This window comes from Mustela nigripes, chromosome 1, assembly GCF_022355385.1.
Source record: "Mustela nigripes isolate SB6536 chromosome 1, MUSNIG.SB6536, whole genome shotgun sequence".
Lineage (NCBI taxonomy): Eukaryota > Metazoa > Chordata > Mammalia > Carnivora > Mustelidae > Mustela > Mustela nigripes.
This window is the reverse complement of record NC_081557.1, coordinates 213,994,419-214,014,152: the sequence shown is the minus strand read 5'-3', so window position 1 is coordinate 214,014,152 and position 19,734 is coordinate 213,994,419.

Genomic DNA, 19,734 nt, shown 5'->3' with positions numbered 1-19,734 from the left:
GGCTGATCCAGTCAGTTGTCCCTGGCCTCCTATTGTTGGTCCAGCAGGGCAGAGGTGAGCCTTGGCTGTCCAGGAGAGCCCAGCCTTGGGTCCACTGAAATCAGCGGGGTGCACCTAAACCCTAGGGCAGGTGCTCTGTTTGCCCTCTGAGGCCCATCTCCTGTCCCACCCCAGTGATACAAAGGGGGATGGTAACGGGGTGTTTCCACAGTCTCTCAAGGCCAAAAGGCCCTTTCATGTACAAGTACAATATATAGAGTGGCACCTCAGGAGAGTGCTAAATCACCTTGGGGCTGCTGTTTTTCTTTCTTTGTTTCTCCTGAAGATTTTTCTTCACAAACCTTCTGTAATTTACATTCAGGTTTTGTCCCAAGTCATTTTCTTCCAAACAACCAGTTCATTTAGCACAAAATTACCTTTTCTTACTTTTAACAAAGTGTATTCCCATTCCTTATCTCTTTTTTGCATATCTCCTACTTTCCTACATACAAAGTTGCTTCCCTTATTTCCACCAGTCTTAGTTACACTTAGCAGAATTTTGTACTCTTACAAATACCTTAACCTCTAATGAAGACTAAATATAAACCAACTGAGAACAGTTACAACAGAATTCTTAGAAGGCAAATTTTTGAATCAGTTAAGCACAAAACATGTTTACCAACAGATTTCAAAAGCACAAACCTAGCTCCCAGCAACCAACACTCTAGCATTTTATCTCATTTGGTTTAAAGTTTCAGGTTACCAAAGACTTTGAAAGCTATTTTAACAATTACCCATTAAAACTTTGAGACAGACAATTGACCATCAATTTAGTCATCTCTTTGTTAACAGATCTTAACATAAATAACACGAGCTTATTTGATCTTAAGTAAACTTTGATTGAAGTTTCACACTTACTGCTGTTAACTAAAAGACATGTTCATCCTAATTAACCCAACAAACTTAACTTAGTTCAAATACTGATTTAGGTTCCCCACCTGGGCCCACTCCACTTCGAACGTTTACCTGAGATCTGGGTGGGAAGATCTGGAATGGGGGGGGTGTTGGGTCCTGGGGTGGCTCTTCTTGTTTCCTGACTGTCAAGAACAGAAGTGCCGCCAGAAGGCAGAGAAAGGGTTCCCAGTTCTAGAGCTCATCAGCTCCAAGAGAGGAGCAGATACCATGCTTTCCCGCCAGCAAGGGGGAGGGACTGGGCAGTCCACATTGGGCCAGAGAGGGAAAGGAGCTTCCCCAAAACAAAGGGAGTTTTGGCAGCTGCTTGGGAATATTCCTTCAAGTCTCTGTCTCGAGTTAGATTAACCACAGTTGGCTCCAGTTATAGCCAGCCATTAACACAAGAATGAGTAAGGAAGAAGCCCCACATCTATTAGGAGGAACAGAGAGATGAAAGTCAGAGTCCCCTTACTCTCTGCTTGCCCCATTTCTTCAAACACAACAAACAATGCAACAGACAACAAAAAGGACAAAAACAACCTCAGACCCAGTGGCCTTCACCCAGAGCCTGCCACTGGTGGGGGTTTTCTTGGTCCCCTAGAGACGCTCACCCGTGGGGATTTTCTGAGTCCTCTAGGGATGAGCAACTCAACAGGCAACAAAAGACAAGACAAAGACAACCAGATGCAGCGGCCAGTGGAGATTTTCTCAGTCTCCTGCAACCACCCACTGGTGGGGGTTTTCTCGGCCCCCTCACCGCCTAGGGGGACTTGAACCCCTAGACGATCTACCAGAAGAGGGATGGGGCATCCCCACATCCACTCCAGCCCTGGGGAGCATGGCTGCATCGAGCTTCTCCCCAGTGGGCCATACCATGGAGCTCCACAACCAGACAGACAGACCGATCTCACAGAATAAAATCTGGGGATCTTACCTCCAGAGACTTTTCCCAGAAATTCTGATGCTGGCTCAGTTCTCGTCGTTTGATCATGGACAAGCCCCCAGTGTTGGGTCAATGACCAAAGGAGCAAGACTGATACAAAGCGAAGGTCAAGCAAAGCTTTATTTCACGCCAAGCATTGAGAATCAGACCGACCAGCCAGGGCCCTCTCTTACAAAGAGGCAACCCCTCCCTGCCTTACAGACTAACTTTTATAGAGCAAAGGCCATGTGGTTGGGTCTGGCCACACAGGTGGCCAATGAGATTGTAACACACAGAAAAAGCTGCACAGTCATGCTAGGTCACACACGGGTGGCCAATTGAATTATAATTTAACCTAGTAGATATTTGAACTAGTCTATCACCTTGGTCAGAATGGGCACCCAAAAGGCGGGACCCACACTCCTTGGTAGCTAGGAAGACAGCATGCTCTCCCCACTAATTGGATGTCTCCACCTGGCCTGACCCACCCTTGTATTTGGGCTTTGTTACCTGGGACTGGTTTCCCGGACTTGCTTTTAAGTAAGTTCCCTGAGGTGGGGGGCAGGGTCAGTTTAAGCTTTACTGCATAAATAACAAAATCACTGTTTAACCCGATGGAATTGCTCTGGCTAAATAGACCCTTACACGGTGTTTATTTTACACTTCACCTTGGCTAGACATAAATCAGATGTTCAGTAGCCACAAATGGCTAGTGGCTACCATACTGGACAACACAGATCTGGATAGTGGTTCCTTGAGGTTAATACCTGTATCTTATTTATCGTGTTCTCTTTGAAATAATTAATGAATATATCTCTAGTTCTTACAGAGACACATATTAAGAATCTTCCAGCTAAAGAGGTAGGAATGGATTGTTACATGTTCTTCACTGTCACTTACCAGTGCGGAGAATGAGAGTATGAGAGGGGAGAGGATCAGAGGGTGAAGCCGACTCCCCACTGAGCAGGGAGCCCAATGCAGAACTCAATCCTGGGACTCTAGGGTCACGACCTGAGCTGAAGGCAGTTGCTTAACCAACAGAACCACCCAGGTGCCCCTAATATTTTATTTATTTATTTGTCAGAGAGAATGAGAACACAAGCAGGGGAAAAACACACAGAGGGAGAAGCAGCCTCCCCACTGAGCAAGGAGCCGGACTCAGGACTCAATCCCAGGACCCTGGGATCATGAACTGAACCAAAGTCAGACCCCTAACCAACTGAGCCACCCAGACATCCCAACAAGGAAAGTCTCTTGTTCTAACTGAAGAAAGTATTTCCAAAGGTATTCTTTGCTTTGAAAAAACAAGGAAGTGACAAGACTACTGATAGAATAGGAAGTCTGTCATGAATTTAGAAGTGTAACAAGAAAGAATTTTGAGGTAGGGGCAAAACTGAAATGATCCCAGAAAGAAGCCCGGAATAAACTAAAAGAAGTGAATAAAACCCAAACTGTTAACTGGGAAACATTAAATCAAGTGGCAAAAAATCTGACCAAAGCAGAAAATGCTGGTGCCTCATGCTTATCCCCTTGGCCATAACTATGTTTGGACACACCTACCCAACTTCCAATGAGAGGCACCTGTAACCCTTTGCCCGAGAGCCTTCCCTGACTTCTGAAACCTGCTCTTGCCCACACATGGGGCAGCCTGAACATGCCCAGGAATTAACACCTTCCTTGGGAGTACCCCTCAACCAATGACTGATGGGAACAAAGGAGAAATACCTTTGTTTGCTTGCATGTACCTCTACTGAGATAACTCAGAAATATTCCACCCTGTCAACCCAAAGCTCCCTGCAGGATTAAGTGCTAGTAGCCCTCAATGACACATTGCCTAGCAATCCACGCATCACTGGCTTCTTCAGTCTCTAGTCTCAATCCTCCCTCCCCTGTCACACTGTGGCATTACCTCACCAAGACTCTCACTGAGGGGAACTGTGATGTGCTGGGGGAAAAGAATGCACTGACTTACACACTGAGTGACTGAGAGATGGAAGTAAAAATGGCAGTTATAGGGAATGTGGAGTTCATTGTTGCTTTCCACTACCACCAAAGTACTGAGAGAAGAAAATGACAGAATCAGGTCAACCAGCTATTGATGTGGGGCATGGTGTGAAGTCAGAAGACCTCTTCAGTGCATTTAAGGAGACCCTTACCTCTCATAGGAGGGAAGCCCAGAACAGATTGTGCTGAACATGACATGAGTGAGCAGAACAGAGTGACAAGAAGTCCTAATCCATAGCCTGGCAGATATTCTTCCCTGATAGGGAAGGTGTAGGACCCTGAGATTTGGGATGAGGACATTTGATACATGGGATTGAAAACCTGGAACCCTCAGATTCCCATGAGACCCCCCAGATTCCCATGATTCCCCCTGGCAGAAAGATAGCAGCTCGCTTTGCCTGGAGACCAGCACAGGCCCTTATATTATAAGATGATGCTTGTCCTCTTCAAGATATACATTCCTTAGCTGCTTCTAGATTGATAACTAGGTTCAAGTATTCACCTGGGGAGAATATTTTCCTTCACTTAGAAATGAAATTATTAACCCGGAAAATGGCAAATCTACCTTATCTGTATGCCAAGAACTGGGAAAACATACCTGAGCCTGGTATAGGACTGGGGATAGTGGTATGGAACATAGAAGGCTGGATAGGAAAAAATATAAGAGGGCACTGTCCCACCACTCAAATTTAACAATCCAGCAAGGACACCTACAGCCATTCTTAACAACACTGTTGGAATGGTTCGTTGAAAACTAGGAAAAAAATATGCCTCGAAGTAAATAAAATCAATTTAGTACTCTACTTTGACAGAACAATTAAAAAAAAAAGTGGGGGGGGTGGAGATCGGTGGGGTTAAAGGCTCAGAGAGATGGACATGCTTGAAAGAATATGATTATCATGATTTATTAAAGCAGTAAAGAATGTGCTAGTAATGAGCATACTGGCCTCAAGAGAAGTTCAGAAGTGGTTCTAAGCTAAAGGCCAGGGATAAGGTGGGGATGAAGTTATGAGACAGGGTTTCCTAGTGCCAAGAAGTAGTAGCCAAGCCTGGGAGGTAGCACTTAATTAACATAGGCAGGGCACACATGATCGCCATATGGCAATGAAGTCATCAAGGGTAGATGGGATCCTGACAGGCAGGAATCTGAGACAGGCACTAATGGATCCTCTGGTTCCTTACAGCAAGAGAGACAGGCAGTCAACAAAGATGTGTTTGACCTTTAACATCAAAAGTGATCAAGAACAAGGGAGCCAAAGACGGTGAGCTACTGCCGAGGAAGATCACAACCCACCACCCGGTTCCAGACCTGTACCCGGAATCTCAGACCCATCTCCAATCATTTTAGGAGGAGGAAGTGCCTGTAATGCCACAGAAACATATAAAACAGTGAGTTCCCTGACCCTTTCTCGGGACTGTGGACATTGATCTGAGTTACTGCCCATCAGAGGAATAGAAATACTCAGATCTCCTGAAGAATGCTGAATACAGAGTCTGAGCTGACACAACCACAACACCCAAAACATACTCATGGCTCAGCCTCTCTGCAAATTCACTTATGAGGTCTTCAAAGTCCATACTTTCAGCAACTTCATTTTCAATCCATGTAATTGAAGCTTGTCAAGTCAATCTTGGTAAATTCAGTATCACAAATAATTCTTGATAATTTTAAATTTTAAGAAGGATTTTCTGCTGATACCGCTGTTACTAAAGTCATGATGTGTATTTTATAGGCATTGACAGTATTGGATTAAATATGATAAATTATTCTATAATTGTAAGTTATAGTGCACCTAGAACTAATAAGCTGCAGAATAATTTTCTAAAAAAAAAAATTAACTCTCTGTAATACTCAATTCTGTGTAAGTCTGAATTTGGTTTTAAGTGTAAACTTACGCGATGCCCTTTCGATGGCTCAATGATTCCCCTGATCCATCTCTGCTGGGGTAACAAGTTGCAACCAAAATGCAGGCCAGATGTCCTCTTGGAGCAGTTCTCAACTAATGCTTGATAGGTAGACAAATGTCCCAACCTCCTCTCACCAGGTGCAACAACTCAGAAGTATGTTTTATGCTGTCTTCAGCATAAACTCCAGTTGCCTTCACTTGGCAACCCTGGATTGGCTTCCTGCACTTCTGTTCCCACTTCTACTCCCTCACCCATGTTTTCCTGGAATCACCTCCCAAAACAACCACCTCGATTTATTCTATCACAAGGTCTATTTTTGAGGAGATTCAACAACTTAAAGTCAGTCAACACCTTAAATCTGGCTCCAGTCATAAAAGGAATTTCTTGATTTTCAAGTTCTCAATAAAAAAACAGCTCAGCAAATACCTAGGGGAAAAAACCCTCCTTCTCCCCACTGAGAAAATGTGTTGTTTTTTTTTTAAATAGTTGGCATATTCTTTTTTTTTTTTTTAAGATTTTATTTATTTATTTGACAGACAGAGATCACAAACAGGCAGAGAGGCAGGCAGAGAGAAGGAAGCAGGCTCCCTGCTAAGCAGAGAGCCTGATGCGGGGCTTGATCCCAAGACCCTAAGATCATGACCTGAGCCAAAGGCAGAGGCTTAACCCTCTGTAAGAAAATGTTTGTCACAGGCTTGTCACAGGTGTGACCACAGAGCAGAGGATGTTAAAAGAAAATGAAATATTATGTATTTGTATTGTGCATTGGTGAAGAAAGCATAGAGTAGAGCCATCATGCATCAACCAGATTGTCGATCATTCTCCCAGGGCAGCAGCTGGGTTGTGGGCCACTGACCTTCCCAGACTTTCAGCTGGGGAGGAAACATTTCCTGGAAAGGGACTAATAATAAATACTTCCAGCTTTAGGGCCACACAATCTCTGTTGTATCTTCTCAACTCTGCCACTGCAGCTTGAAAGCAACCATAGATACAAGCGAGGCAAAGTTCCAGCAAAGCTTTATTTGTGGACATTGAAACTTGAACTTCATGTAATCTTCACATTTCATGAAATATTCTTCTTCTTTTGCTCTTGCTCAACTATTTAAAAATGCAAAAACCTCTTGTGGCTTTTTGTACAAAAGCAAGTCGATGGGCCAAATTTAGCCCCTCCCATGGGCCATTGACACATACTTTCAATAATGCTGTTGATTACTACTCCCCTCCAACCCCAACACACACACTATATTGTAAGCCCTTGTGAAGCTTGAGAGCTTCCCAGAACCTCTCACTTGTCATTTTTCATGAAGTCTATCTAGGGTATGGGCAGAATTTCCCAGCATTTCTCCCTTTTCTTCTACCTAGGCTGTCCCGTTCCCACCTCCCAACCTCAAACCCTCTCTTCCAGGAACGAAGAACTCCTTAATATGAGTTCTAAAAGGAAGGAATCCTAGGGCCTGTCCTCAGGGGCCTGTCCACCTTAGCTTAGTCAGGGGTGGCCCTTAGTGGGGAGACTGACAATCTAGTGGTTAATATTGGAAGCTGATTTCCAATCTATGCTTATGCTCACCTAAGGCAACTTGCCTTGTTCAGCAACTCCTTTGGAGAAGAGGGGACCAGCAAGGCCAAACTCAAAACAGTCTTGTGTCCTTGGTTACAAGGTATCAGTCACCACCTCTCCCAGACTCCTAATCAAGATAATCAATAACTACTGGCTGAGTATATAAATTTGTTAAATAAACAAAGTGCAGACATTTAAGACAAACTCAGCAGTTGAGGATATGAGTCTTTGTATATATTAATCTCCCTACCTGGGAATATTTCCAACACTTCTACCACTCATCTTGCTAAATAACTGTTATCTTTTCTATCTCAGTGTATAGGTCACTTCTCTGGGAAGTCTCCCTTCTCTGATGCTAGACTAGATTAGATCTTCCACCATGCAATCACAAAATACCTTCTGTCTCCATCACATACATAAAAAGAAAGAGCAATTACTAGTTTAATTATCAGTTGGTAAGGGTCAAAAAAATCTCTCTCTCTCTCTCTCTTTTCTCAACCCCCAGCCCCCACACCATATCCCCTAAATTCTTTTAACAGCAGTAGTGGTAAACAAGAACTTCATTCTGATTTTAATTCTGTGCAGATCACTGTGTCACACAGAATCCAAACAAGTGTAATGTTCTTCTGAGAGCTTTTAACTACGTGCTAGTTATTCCCAAATAGTAAAATTTACAAGAACCATCTTAGAATTAATTATGTCACATTTCTATAGTGAAATCATGCAGGTGAAGCAGGTACAAGCCAAATAAAACCCCTTCTACTTCTGCACAAGGTGGAAATACACACACTTGGATAGGCTTTTCAACATGCATTTTTCTCAAATATGTCATTTCAATGAAGAGTTAGGGTAATCTTGATAGCTACCCTTTAATACCTACATGATAATATGACTTTCAAAGTACAAAAATGTTATAGCAATGAATAACTATGCTTTAGAGAAACTGCAGCAATCCATATCTTTTGGGGAAAGAAATAACGATATTCCTAAAACACTAAGTAATTTAATTTAATTATTCCTAAAAAAGTAATACATCTCTTGTTATAGGGACATATCTTAAGATAGACTCTACCAAGAAAGCACAAAAACTTAAGACTATAAATAATGAGCAATTGTACTGAAATTAGCCAAGTTCAGATTCTACAACCTGCTTCACTGGTTATTAATGTGAATATTCAGAAGCCCTGCCAGAGCTCCAAAAGGCAGTTTCCCAGTTTCAACAATAGTTGTGCCCTGTTGGCTAGCATGGGCTTTCAGGTTGCCCTTTTCCTTGGTGCCAAATGTCCTCTGTCAAGTGTGAGGCTGGCTGTTGTGTTGCACAAGACTGTCAATTAGGTTTCCAACAACCGCAAAGTTTCTGACAAAGATGCATTTCTCTGAGTTCCACTTTCTGCACTGGGAACTACAGAAAGCTAAATAAATCGAAGAATAAGCACTGGTTGCTGGGTCAGCTCTGCTCTGGACTGCCCCACGTGGAGTGGGACCACAGATACTTCTCAAATTGACACTCTGTTCACCCACATCTACTTGGCACCCTTTGCAAACCTCTATTTTCACTATCTTATGAAAGAAGGAATCAAGGAGGATGGCTTTCACTTTAGCAGGTGTCTGCCTTTACACTTTATTTTTGACATATTCATTAAGTATTGGTTTGCTGGGGCCATGGTAACCAAATGTGAGTTTTGGGGGGAAACAAGACAATCTGTAACAATTGTGTTCAGGGTGAGTTTCAGACATGTAACCTTTCAGGCAGCCAAGATGTGATCACTTCCACTCCACATCATTGAAAAGAGCAATTACTGGTTTAATTATCAGTTGAAAACCATCAGAAAGGGTGGTCATGCTTTTTGATCGAAGTCCTGTGCCTTTCCAAATATATTTTAAATCAACCAATATTCAGAATTTGGGGGGGTATTTTTTTCTTATTCTTTTTCTCCTTTTTTATTTACCAGCGCAATCACTTGCTTCAAAATCGGGTCCCCCTGGTGAACATTCCCACGTTCTCCAGTCTCCGTGAATGTCTCTCCAATCCCCTGAGGGAAGCACGAGGCAGATCAGGTATCTTAGCAAGAAAGGCCGCACACACCTGGTTATACTTTTTCTCACATGTCTGAAATTCCTTTTCAAATTAGACTTCTATTTTATCCTGTTACCTCTGAAGCTTTTGGAGGACATTGACATGGACCGAGTAAGCCATGAGGGTGTTGGAGGTGTTGGCCTCCTCACCATAGAGGGTAAAGTTACTTGTGTCTTTGGATTTGCTGAGCTGTCAGTATCCTCACCATCATGGTTTCCACCACTTCCTTTTTGTGTTTGCCACATCCCTTGTTATCAAGTCTGTTGTGCTAGAGGGATGACCAACTTATGGGATGGCTACCACAAAGACCCAGAACAAAACAAAGAGGACTAGAACCCAACTCTCCCATGGGCCTGCCTATGCCCTCTTGTGCTCTGGGGACTTCCATGAGCATTTCTCCTGCTGTCCAACCATCTACCCCTGGCTCAGCAGGCATGCATCAAGGACCCACTGAGTGCTGGTGCTGGGTGTGTAAGTTCATGAGAAAGGAGGGCTGATGTTGCTGTTTCAGCTCGAGCTGGCTGCCACCCAGACCAGAGGGCTGATCAGGGGCACCAAAGTTGTGGGATCTTGGCCAAGTAGAGAAAGAAAGCTCTCTATGTTCACATTTCCTCCTTTGTGAAATAGGATAATAGTGGAACTGATGATCTCATGGGGCTGGATGAGGATTAACAAAAGATGTATGAGGTGACTTAGTAGGTCAGTCATCTAACTCCTGATTTGGTCTCAGGTCATGAACTTGAGTTGTGAGATCAAGCCCTGCATCAGGCCCTGCACTGGGTAGAGGAGCCTGCTTTGGATTCTCACTCTCCCTCTCCCTCTGCCCCTCCTATGCCCCTCTCTCTCCCTCTCTAGCAAAAAAAAAAAAAAAAAAAAAAAAAAAGTGCATGTATGAAAGTGCTTAGCTCAGTAACTGCTGCAGAGTAATTTCTGGGCCTATACTAGAAAGTACTGTCTTCATAGATAGTGTTGATTTAGGTAATTATTAAGGATTCCCATAGTTATAACAGTACCGGCAACTAATGCATGACACAGTGCCCACTTACCTGCCTGGCACCACTCTGCATTCTTTATGCACAGGAACTCACTTTATTCTGAGCACTTGTAATCGCTATTTATGAGACAGACATGATCTGCCCAGAGCCATGTGGCTAACAAGGCATAAAGGCAAGATTTGGGCCAGATTCTGAGGCCCCAGAATCCTGGCTCTTAGCCACAGCTCTTAGTCAGGCTGTCACCCCACTTGGTTACCTGTGCTATTATGATTTATAAGAAGGAATTTATGAGAAGGAATATTTATAAGAAGGAATATTTGGTCTTCCTCCCATTCCTGACAAAAATTCCCTAAAACCCTGGGAATTTCCTAAATGCTGAGAAGGGTTAAGGCTGTTTTTTGGTACGTTAATGAAGTGACTTTTGAACACAACTGAAGGGTTGGCCAGGGGAGCCAAATAGGTGCTTCAAGGGTTGGAGAAGGGAGTTGGGGGAAGTTGGAAGGGGAGGTGAACCATGAGAGACTATGGACTCTGAAGAACAATCTGAGGTTTTTGAAGGGGTGGGGGGTGGGAGGTTGGGGGAACCAGGTGGTGGGTATTATAGAGGGCACGGATTGCATGGAGCACTGGGTGTGGTGCAAAAACCATGAATACTGTTATGCTACAAATAAATAAATAATAATTTTTTTTAAAAAGGGTTGGAATTTTTAGTCCCATCCCTTGACCCCCTAGTGAGGAGAAAGAGGCTAGGGACTGAATCAATCACCACTGGCCAATTATCTAATCAATCGTGCTTATGTAATGAAGCCTCCATAAAAACCCAGAAGAATGAGGTTTGGAGAGCTTCCAGGGTGGTGAACCCATGGACATACTGGAACAGTGGCAGCACTTGGAGAGGGCCTGGAAGCTCCTTGCCTCCTCCCCATACCTCGACCTGTGTGTCTCTTTATCTGGCTGTTCCTGAGTCATATCCTTTGTCTTCAACCAGGGATCTAATGACTAAATGGGTTTTCTGAGTTCTGTGTGGTGCTCTAGCAAATGAATTGAACCCAAGGAGAAGAAAATGGGAACTTCTGACCTATCGCTCTTCAGTCAGAAGCACGGGTAGCAACCTGGACTGATGAATGGTGTGAAGGGGGGTTGGGGCACAGCCTTGTGGGACTGAGCCTTTCCCCTGTGGTCTCTGAATGTATCTCGAGGTAGGCAGTGTCAGAATTCACTGAATTGTAGGTCATCCAGCTGGTGTCAGAATACTTCTTGGTGTGGGAAAAAAACCCGCACACTTGGTGACCAGAATATCAGAAGGGAAGTGTTCTATGTATATAGGAGAAACACCAGAGGAGCAGTATGGGATTTTTCTTTCTATCCTCAACCCTGGTAATCTTGCTCAATTTTAAATTCAATATTGATTCCTTCACGTAACAACTGCTCACTGGGTCATGGTTGGTCAGGGGAAGCACTGTGACAGACGCAAAGACAAATGGGTAAATACTCTGTCCACAAGAAAGACATAAAAACAAATGCATTTGAGAATGGAACAAAGTGAGATGTCAAGAAGCAGGTGAGCAAAGGTACCAGATGCGGAAGCTCCGGTTGAGAATGGGGAACTGAGAGAAGGCACCTGGAGAGCACAGAGGGTCTCTGAAGATACGAGGCTAGAAAGGCAGTGAAAGGGGTCAAATGGGAAGATCCTGAATATTAGATTTTAAAACATAGGTTTTATTTTGCATTGATGATTTTGAACTAGGGCTGATGCAATCAGGATGACTGCCTTGGCAGTGATATAGAAAGAAGTCGGGCTGGAGGGGAAATGCATCAGAAGCTGGGAGACCATTCAGAAAACAAGTCTACGTTTGAAATCAGCATTTTAATGTGTAAAAAGCCTAGAACCTGTGATTTAATGATTCTGCTCTCAATTACATTCCTCGTCATGTGTTTTAAAATATGAATATATGTTTTAATATACATAGAGAAAAAGGCCACTACTTGGCATGTTGTACAATAGAGGGTATCTATTGCCTTTTTCCTAATTTGTAGGTAAGGTTTAAAATTTTTCAAGTGAAGGGCACCTGGGTGGCTCAGTCAGTTAAATGTCTGCCTTTGGCTCAGGGTCCTGGGATCAGGTCCCACATCAGGCTCTCTGCTCAGGGAGGAGTCTGCTTCTCCCTCTCCCTTTGTGTTCTCCCTCTTTCTCTCAAATAAATAAATAAAATCTTAAAAACAAATAAATAAAATAAAATGAAATTTTTCAAGTGAGGGGCGCTTGGGTGGCTCAGTTGTTTAAGTGTCTGGCTTCGGTTCAGGTCATGTACCCAGGGTCCTGGGATGGAGCCCCACCTGGGGATCCCTGCTCTGCAGGAAGTCTGCTTCTCCTTCTGCCCCCTCCCCCCACTTGTGCTCACTCTGTCTCTCAAATAAACGTATGAAATATTTAAAGAAAATAAATAAGAGGAATAAAAGAAAAAAAGAAAAGAAAAACATTTTTTCAAGTGAGGAAGTATTATTTTTATATTCAGAAAACTTATTTTTTATTTGTTTTAAATAGCATTCTCTTTTTCCACAGAAACCCATTTACTCACCAGGTTACTGGCAGCGGCTAGAGAAGTCACAGGCTGTGAGTGGCTGCACAAGTTGACTGGTAACCGTGGCAACCGGAAGGCAGAAAACACCGAGTTCTCAAGCCTGGTTCCAGGGGCCTCTTGGCTGCGGGTCCCACGTGATTAGCCTGAGGAGCCACTGGCCCCAAGACGAACTGTGGGCTGGAAGTCAGTCAGTTGGGGCTTTTTCTTTTCCTCTTTAGGTATGCCAAGATCTTACACCATTTGTCACCCTCCCCCCAACTCCCCTGACCCAGACTTATATCATGCATTCCAAATGTTTTATTGAAGTATAGCATAAATACAGAAAAGTAGGACACATGATTTTTTTCTTTACAATGCTTTTAAGTTTGTCTCATACCATCCCTGACCTTCCGCAACAAAACTTACATTAAAAGAAAATTAAAGGGCGCCTGGCTGGCTCAGTGGGTAGAGCATTCGACTTTCGATCTCAGGGTCATGAGCTCAAGCCCCACGTTGAGTGTAGAGCTTATTTTAAATAAATAAATAAATAAATTACATTAAAAGAAAATTAAGGAATCGCCCACCCTCCTGCATTTTCCTCTTCGACTCCCAGGTCATCCTCCTATCTTATTCTCTCATGAAACCCCCATGTGGAATGTTCACTTCATCCAGGTGTAAATGGGCCAGCTTTGCAAAGAGGGGTGGGTCTTCGAAGAAACCAGGGTCCTAAACAATGACCAGACAGTGGAGATGGACCGTGTTACTAGAATTCGTGAGAGCCTGGAGGTACAAAGAGGCCAAGAACAACTGAGGCTCTGGTGGATGAGGGTGCCAAAGGATTCAGCAAACATATGATGCTTGAGGTGGATCTTACGGTCTGCAGGAAGGGCAATCCATGCAGAGAGACAGCATGTTCAAGTCCCCTTGGATTGGGAGAAGAGGGCACATCCTGGTTATGACAAGCTATGTGGTCTGATGGTGCCCAGCTCGGTACAACTTCTCTAAGAAGCTGACAGACAGCACTCTTAAGTACCATACCAGTGGCCACACTAATGAACAATCCGCCATATGGCAGATCTTCTTGGATTACATTACCCTCCATTCTTTCTTCCACAGCCTGTCAACTTAAACCATTCTGAGTGGGACCTAGTTCCCAAGGGTGCCCAGTCCCTGCATAGACAGGAACCCTAGGGAACCCCAGAGCATCCTTGTCTTGAAGGAAGGAATCTACTGTTCCACCAGAGACTTGGGTGGCTTCTGGGAACAAAGCAGGAAGCTGTGAGAAGCAGCTTTAGGAAGGAAAGCAAGCTGGTGTCCATATCCACAGTAAGGCCATGTTAAGCCTCAGATGGTCCAACACGTTAGGTCCACGAAAGCCAGGGAGCAAAACTGACATTTAAAGAAAAGGGTCGGGATGCCTGAGTGGCTCAGTCAGTTAAGTGTCTGCCTTCTGCTGGGGTCATGATTCCGGAGTCCCAGTATGGAGCCCCATATCAGGCTCCCTGCTCCGCAGGAGTCTACTTCTCCCTCTGCTCCTCACCCAACTCATGCTCTCTTTCTTTCTCTCTCAAAAATAAAAAAATAAAATTAAATTAAAATGTAAAAAAAGAGAAAAGGATCAACAACAAAACCATAATTTATTCACTAGATATTTATTAAGCATCTTTTATGTGCCAGGCACTGGGCCAGGGGCTGAAGATCCAGCCATGAGCAGAGTTAGTCCGTCTCTGCTGTGGCTGCTGTTGGTACCCACAACATGACCAGTCAGTTGTGAAAGCCAGTGGCCTTCCTGCTTGGGCCACAGGGTGTCTGCTCTGATTGGCCAGGCTCTGTCACAATGGTTATATATTTTTAAGGCCACCTGTGGTCCCTGGCCTTGTTTATATTTTTTATTTTTTACTATCGTTTTTTAAAGATCTTATTTTGTATTTGACAGAGAGAGAGAGACCACAAGTAGGCAGAGAGGCAGGCAGAGAGAGAGAGAGAGAGAGAGGAGGAAGCAGGCTCCCTACTGAGAGCCCCTGCGGGGCTCAATTTCAGGACCCTGGGATCATGACCTGAGCCGAAGGCAGAAGCTTTAACCCACTGAGCCACCCAGGCGCCCCCCGGCCTTGTTTTTTTTTTTTTTTTTTTTAAGATTTTATTTATTTTATTTGACAGAGAGAGAGATCACAAGTAGGCAGAGACAGAGGGGGAAGCAGGCTCCCTGCTGAGCAGAGGGCCCGATGCGGGGCTCGATTCCATGACACTGAGATCATGACCTGAGCCAAAGGCAGCGGCTTAATCCACTGAGCCACCCAGGCGCCCCCCCGCCTTGTTTTTAAAAACATGTAATTGGGGCACCTGGGTGGCTCAGGTGCCCCAATTATTTATTTATTTGACAAATAAAAATTTATTTATTTGACAGATAAAATATAGAAACATATAATTACAAAGTGAAAAAAAGAAGAAAAAAAAAAAAGAACTCTGAACCTGACCTAGATTGGGAATGTCGGTCTGGGAGAGCTTCACAGAAGAAGAGACCCTTGAGCTGAGATCTAGAGGATGGGCTGGAGATAACTGGCGGGCACAGAAGGTGGAGCAGAGGGTTAGCATACTCTGAGCCCATAGGGAGAGCCAGACCATTCTGCTGATAGAGTTTGGTTGCATCCTCTATGACGAAGTGGTGGAGAATTGAGAGCTGGGAGGACTTCTTATCTGGTTTGGGCATCAGCACCTGCTAAGTTGTGAATGCTTGTGTCGCCCCAAATTCCCGTGTTGAAATCCTACTTTCCAAAGTAAGGGCATGGGTAGGTGGGGCCTTTAGGGGGAGCTTAAGCCAGAAGGGCGGAGCCCGCATGGCTGGGATCCGCGGCTCGGGTAAGAGCTCCAGCGAGCTCCTTAGCGCCCCCAGCAGGTGAGAATGCGGCAGGAAGGCGCGAGCCTCTGAACCTGAGCAAAGAGGTGCTGGTACCTCGGACTTGGAGAGGACTTCCCAGCCTCCTGAACTATGGTAAAGAAACGTCTGCTGTCTGTAAGCGCCCCAAGTCTGTAGGATTTTGTGATAGGCACCCAGACGGACTAAGACAGTACCTTTTTGGTGGGGCAGGAAGGCCTGGTTGGGATTCACGTAACAAGAGGGGGTGGCTCAAACCTCCAACCGCGAAAGTGCAGTGACCACCGATGCACTGCCGAGTACAAGGAGGTTGGAAAGAATGTGCCCAGCAAGGGGCCTCACAACCAGCAGCACAAGCCCAGACAAGCAGCTGCGTGCGCACGGACAAGCGGTCACCTCGGGCTGCAGCAGCCATAACACCACTAGGACCCCACCAGCACAGTGCTTCCAGCTGGACAGTCTGCGTCCTCGGATGCACCTCCATTTACCTCTCCCCTGAACGGGAGCCTCCTAACACATGCAGCTGGCAGGTGAGCTTGATGTCATGTGTCTGCACCCCCGCTTCCAGGGCGACTGGGAAGGCAGGCTGCCAGCATCTTTCTTGGGGAAGAGGGACCTAGGTAAGAAAACTCCCAGGCACATGCGATGGAGGCATCCTTTTCTAAGACTGGGCACAGCAAGAGCCTCCATTGCCTTGTTTCTTATCTATGAAAAAGAGCCAGTTAAGACAAAATAAAATGCCCTTTGTCTGAAAATACTTCCAGTCAGGACCAGCTATGTAATTTGCAGGGCCCAGTGAAAAAATACAAATGTTGGGCTTCTTGTTCAAAAATTTAGAATTTAAAGTCGGAGAAAGAAGAGCATTAGACCAAGCTGGGCCTTTCTGAGCATGAGTCCCAGAGTATCTGCGCAGATACACACCTTTGAGGCTGGTTCTGCTTCCTCCTTCCTCTGCAGCCAGTAGAATTGTTTTGTAGGAATAGTTGTCTAATCTAGTGTTGTTAGACACAACAGGAAGGGGGGAACTCAAATGATATTCTTTATACCACAATATCTGCAAAGGTCTGGATCCTTCCGGAAACCTATTAGAGTTCATTTGGGAGGCATTACACTGGAACATACACAAGGAAGATGAAATTGTGTAACTCCAAGGCTAAGTTGAGAAGAAGAGTTGCTTTGGTCAAGCTTGTTCATCCTGCCTGTTCTCCTACAATGCCCTACAGCTTGTCACAGGATATGGTTTGCCATATCCCATGTGGGGGATATGTGGGGGAACTAGGGCAGGACTTTGAAACATTACAAAGGATTCCTTTCTCCGTTCCTTCTTTCCTTTCTTCATTCCCTCCCCCCTCTTCCTTCCTTCCATCCTTCCTCATACAAACGTTGGTCACATATATCCTTTGAAGCTAAAATAAGACATCCATAGGCTGACACTGCATGCCAAAGGCTACAAGATTTATATAAAAAGAGAAAACATCCCAAAATTCAGCCATCAATACCAGGTTTCTCCAAAACCCCATAGGACCTTAGCTAATAAAAGAGAAAGCTGGAAATTGGTAATACTCATGCTCATATACATGGAGAACTCTACTTGCTGTGTAAATGTGTCTTTTTGTTTTGTTTTGGGGGTGGGAAGGTAGATTTTATTTACTTATTTGAGAGAGAGAGAGAGCACATGTGAGAAAGAGTGCACAAACGGTGGGGAGGGACAGAGGGAGAGGGAGAAGCAGACTCCCGGCTGGGCAGGAGCCCCAGTACAGGAAGCTCCATCCCATGCTCCAGAGATCATGACCGGAGCTGAAGGCAAATGATAAAGGACTGAGCCACCACGTGCCCCTAGATGCCATGTAAATATAAGTCTAATTTCTGCCTGCAGTGCTCAGGTGGTTTGAGTAGAGGTATGACAGTATCGGTTCTTGAGGTAGAAAGTATGTTACGTGACAGGTGTCTTTAAACATGCGAGACAAGGAAGAGAGATGCAAATACAGACAGGAGGGAAGTTGGGTTTGAGGACAAGAAGAGACTATCTTGTGTCCAAAGTGTAAGGGAGAAGCAAAAGCAAAGTTGTTATGTGGATAGCAGGGTTGGAAATCTACAAAGATTGAGAACATGGATGGAGGGACAAAGGAGTCCGTTTAGATGGTTCTGGAACACATGCAGGGATTCTTAACATTTGTGGGGTCTTATTAGTACAGCAGAGGGTAAAGCACCCCACCTCTGGCTGTATAAACTCCCTTCCACTTACTAGCTTTGTGATCCTGAGGAAATGATTTAACCTTGTCAAGCCTCAGTTTCCTTGTCTGCAAAATGAGGATAGTGATGGTAACTCTGTGGATATTAAATCCTTTATCCAACATTTATAACAGTGCCCACTTGGTGATAAGAACTCAATAAATACTAGCTATGGTCCTGATGTTGTTGATGATAATGAAGACAGCTGATGACATGGGGTGCCTGGGTGGCTCAGTGGGTTAAAGCCTCTGCTTTCAGCTCAGGTCATGAACCCAAGGTCCTGGGATCAAGCCCCACATCGGGCTCTCTGCTCAGCAGGGAGCCTGCTTCCTCCTCTCTCTGACTGCCTCTCTGCCTACTTGTGATCTCTCTCTGTCAAATAAATAAATAAAATCTTTAAAAAAAAAAAAAAAAAGACAGCTGATGACAGCGGGCAAGGGAGTTAGCCGGTCTTTCCTGCCAGAGCACCAGGATGCGGCCAGGGAGCCTGCAGATGTCACAAGGGTGGGATAATGGTGAGAGAAGAGGAAGCAGGGGAGAAAGCGATAGAAGGCAGGGGCTTGCCCAGAGCAGTGTCTAGATCCTCTTTAGATCTTCATGAGGTTATGTTATGTGTGTATATGTTATACCCAGGGATCATCAAGCTGCACAGTTTTCCTACTTTGCAGCAAATATCTGGTCAAGTGTCCACAAAAGTTGAGTAGAGGCACTGTCAGGAGGACCTCACCTAGAGATGAAGGCCACTGGAATAAGTGAGAAAGAGCTCTGGACTCAGGGCTGCACCTTTGAGGAACAGCTCCACTACCCGAGGGCAATTTCTTTTCCTCTACGGAGCTTTACAGGTCCTATGGGAAGGGAAGGGGATTCCGCTGCCTGTTTCTGGCTGCTGGGGCATCGGAATCAGTGAGTTTTCACGTCTGAACCTCCCTTGCTTGCTTTATGGAAGAAAAGGAACAGAGAAGTGTCTGTGACAAGCTTTAGGTTTTGTTTTTATCTTCTGGAAATGTTTTGTGTTGGGTCAAATGACCACACATATATGATAGGTGCATGTGTGTATGTGTGTGCATATTTCTCTTTCTCTGATTATAAATGTAATGCATACTCATTAGAGAACTTCTGGAAAATACAAAAAACCAAACACCAAAAACAGGAATCACTGATAAGAGCACTACCCATAGATCACTGCTCTGCCTTTGGGTTTATTATATTTCCTTTCATTCACTTACCATATGCATGTCATTCAAATACACAAACATAACAGAATTTGTTAAATGTGTATTGTATTTTAGTAGGTTTTGATGAAGTTCTAGAACCTAAGTGAGGTTCGGTGGGCTGAGGTCCAGAGCCGATGACCAAGAAAGAATTCTTGAGACATCTTTGGTGCAAAATGGTGGTTTATTAAAGCACGGGGACAGGACCTGTGGGCAGGAAGAGCTGCTGCCCGGGTTGTGAGGGATGGCAGGTTATGGTCCCTGCAGTTAGAGGAAGGTGAGGGGAAGGGAGGTTTCAACGGAGTTTTCATGTGCTAAAGAGGGCCTACAAGGTGCCAGGAGGTCGGAGCCCTGCTGGAGGCCTTGCCCTTGCCCTTGCCGCTTGATCAATGTTGTCTTTAGACCAGCCATTAAGATTAAGATAGTTGGGAGACTTTTTGGTGGGATGTCACAATCGT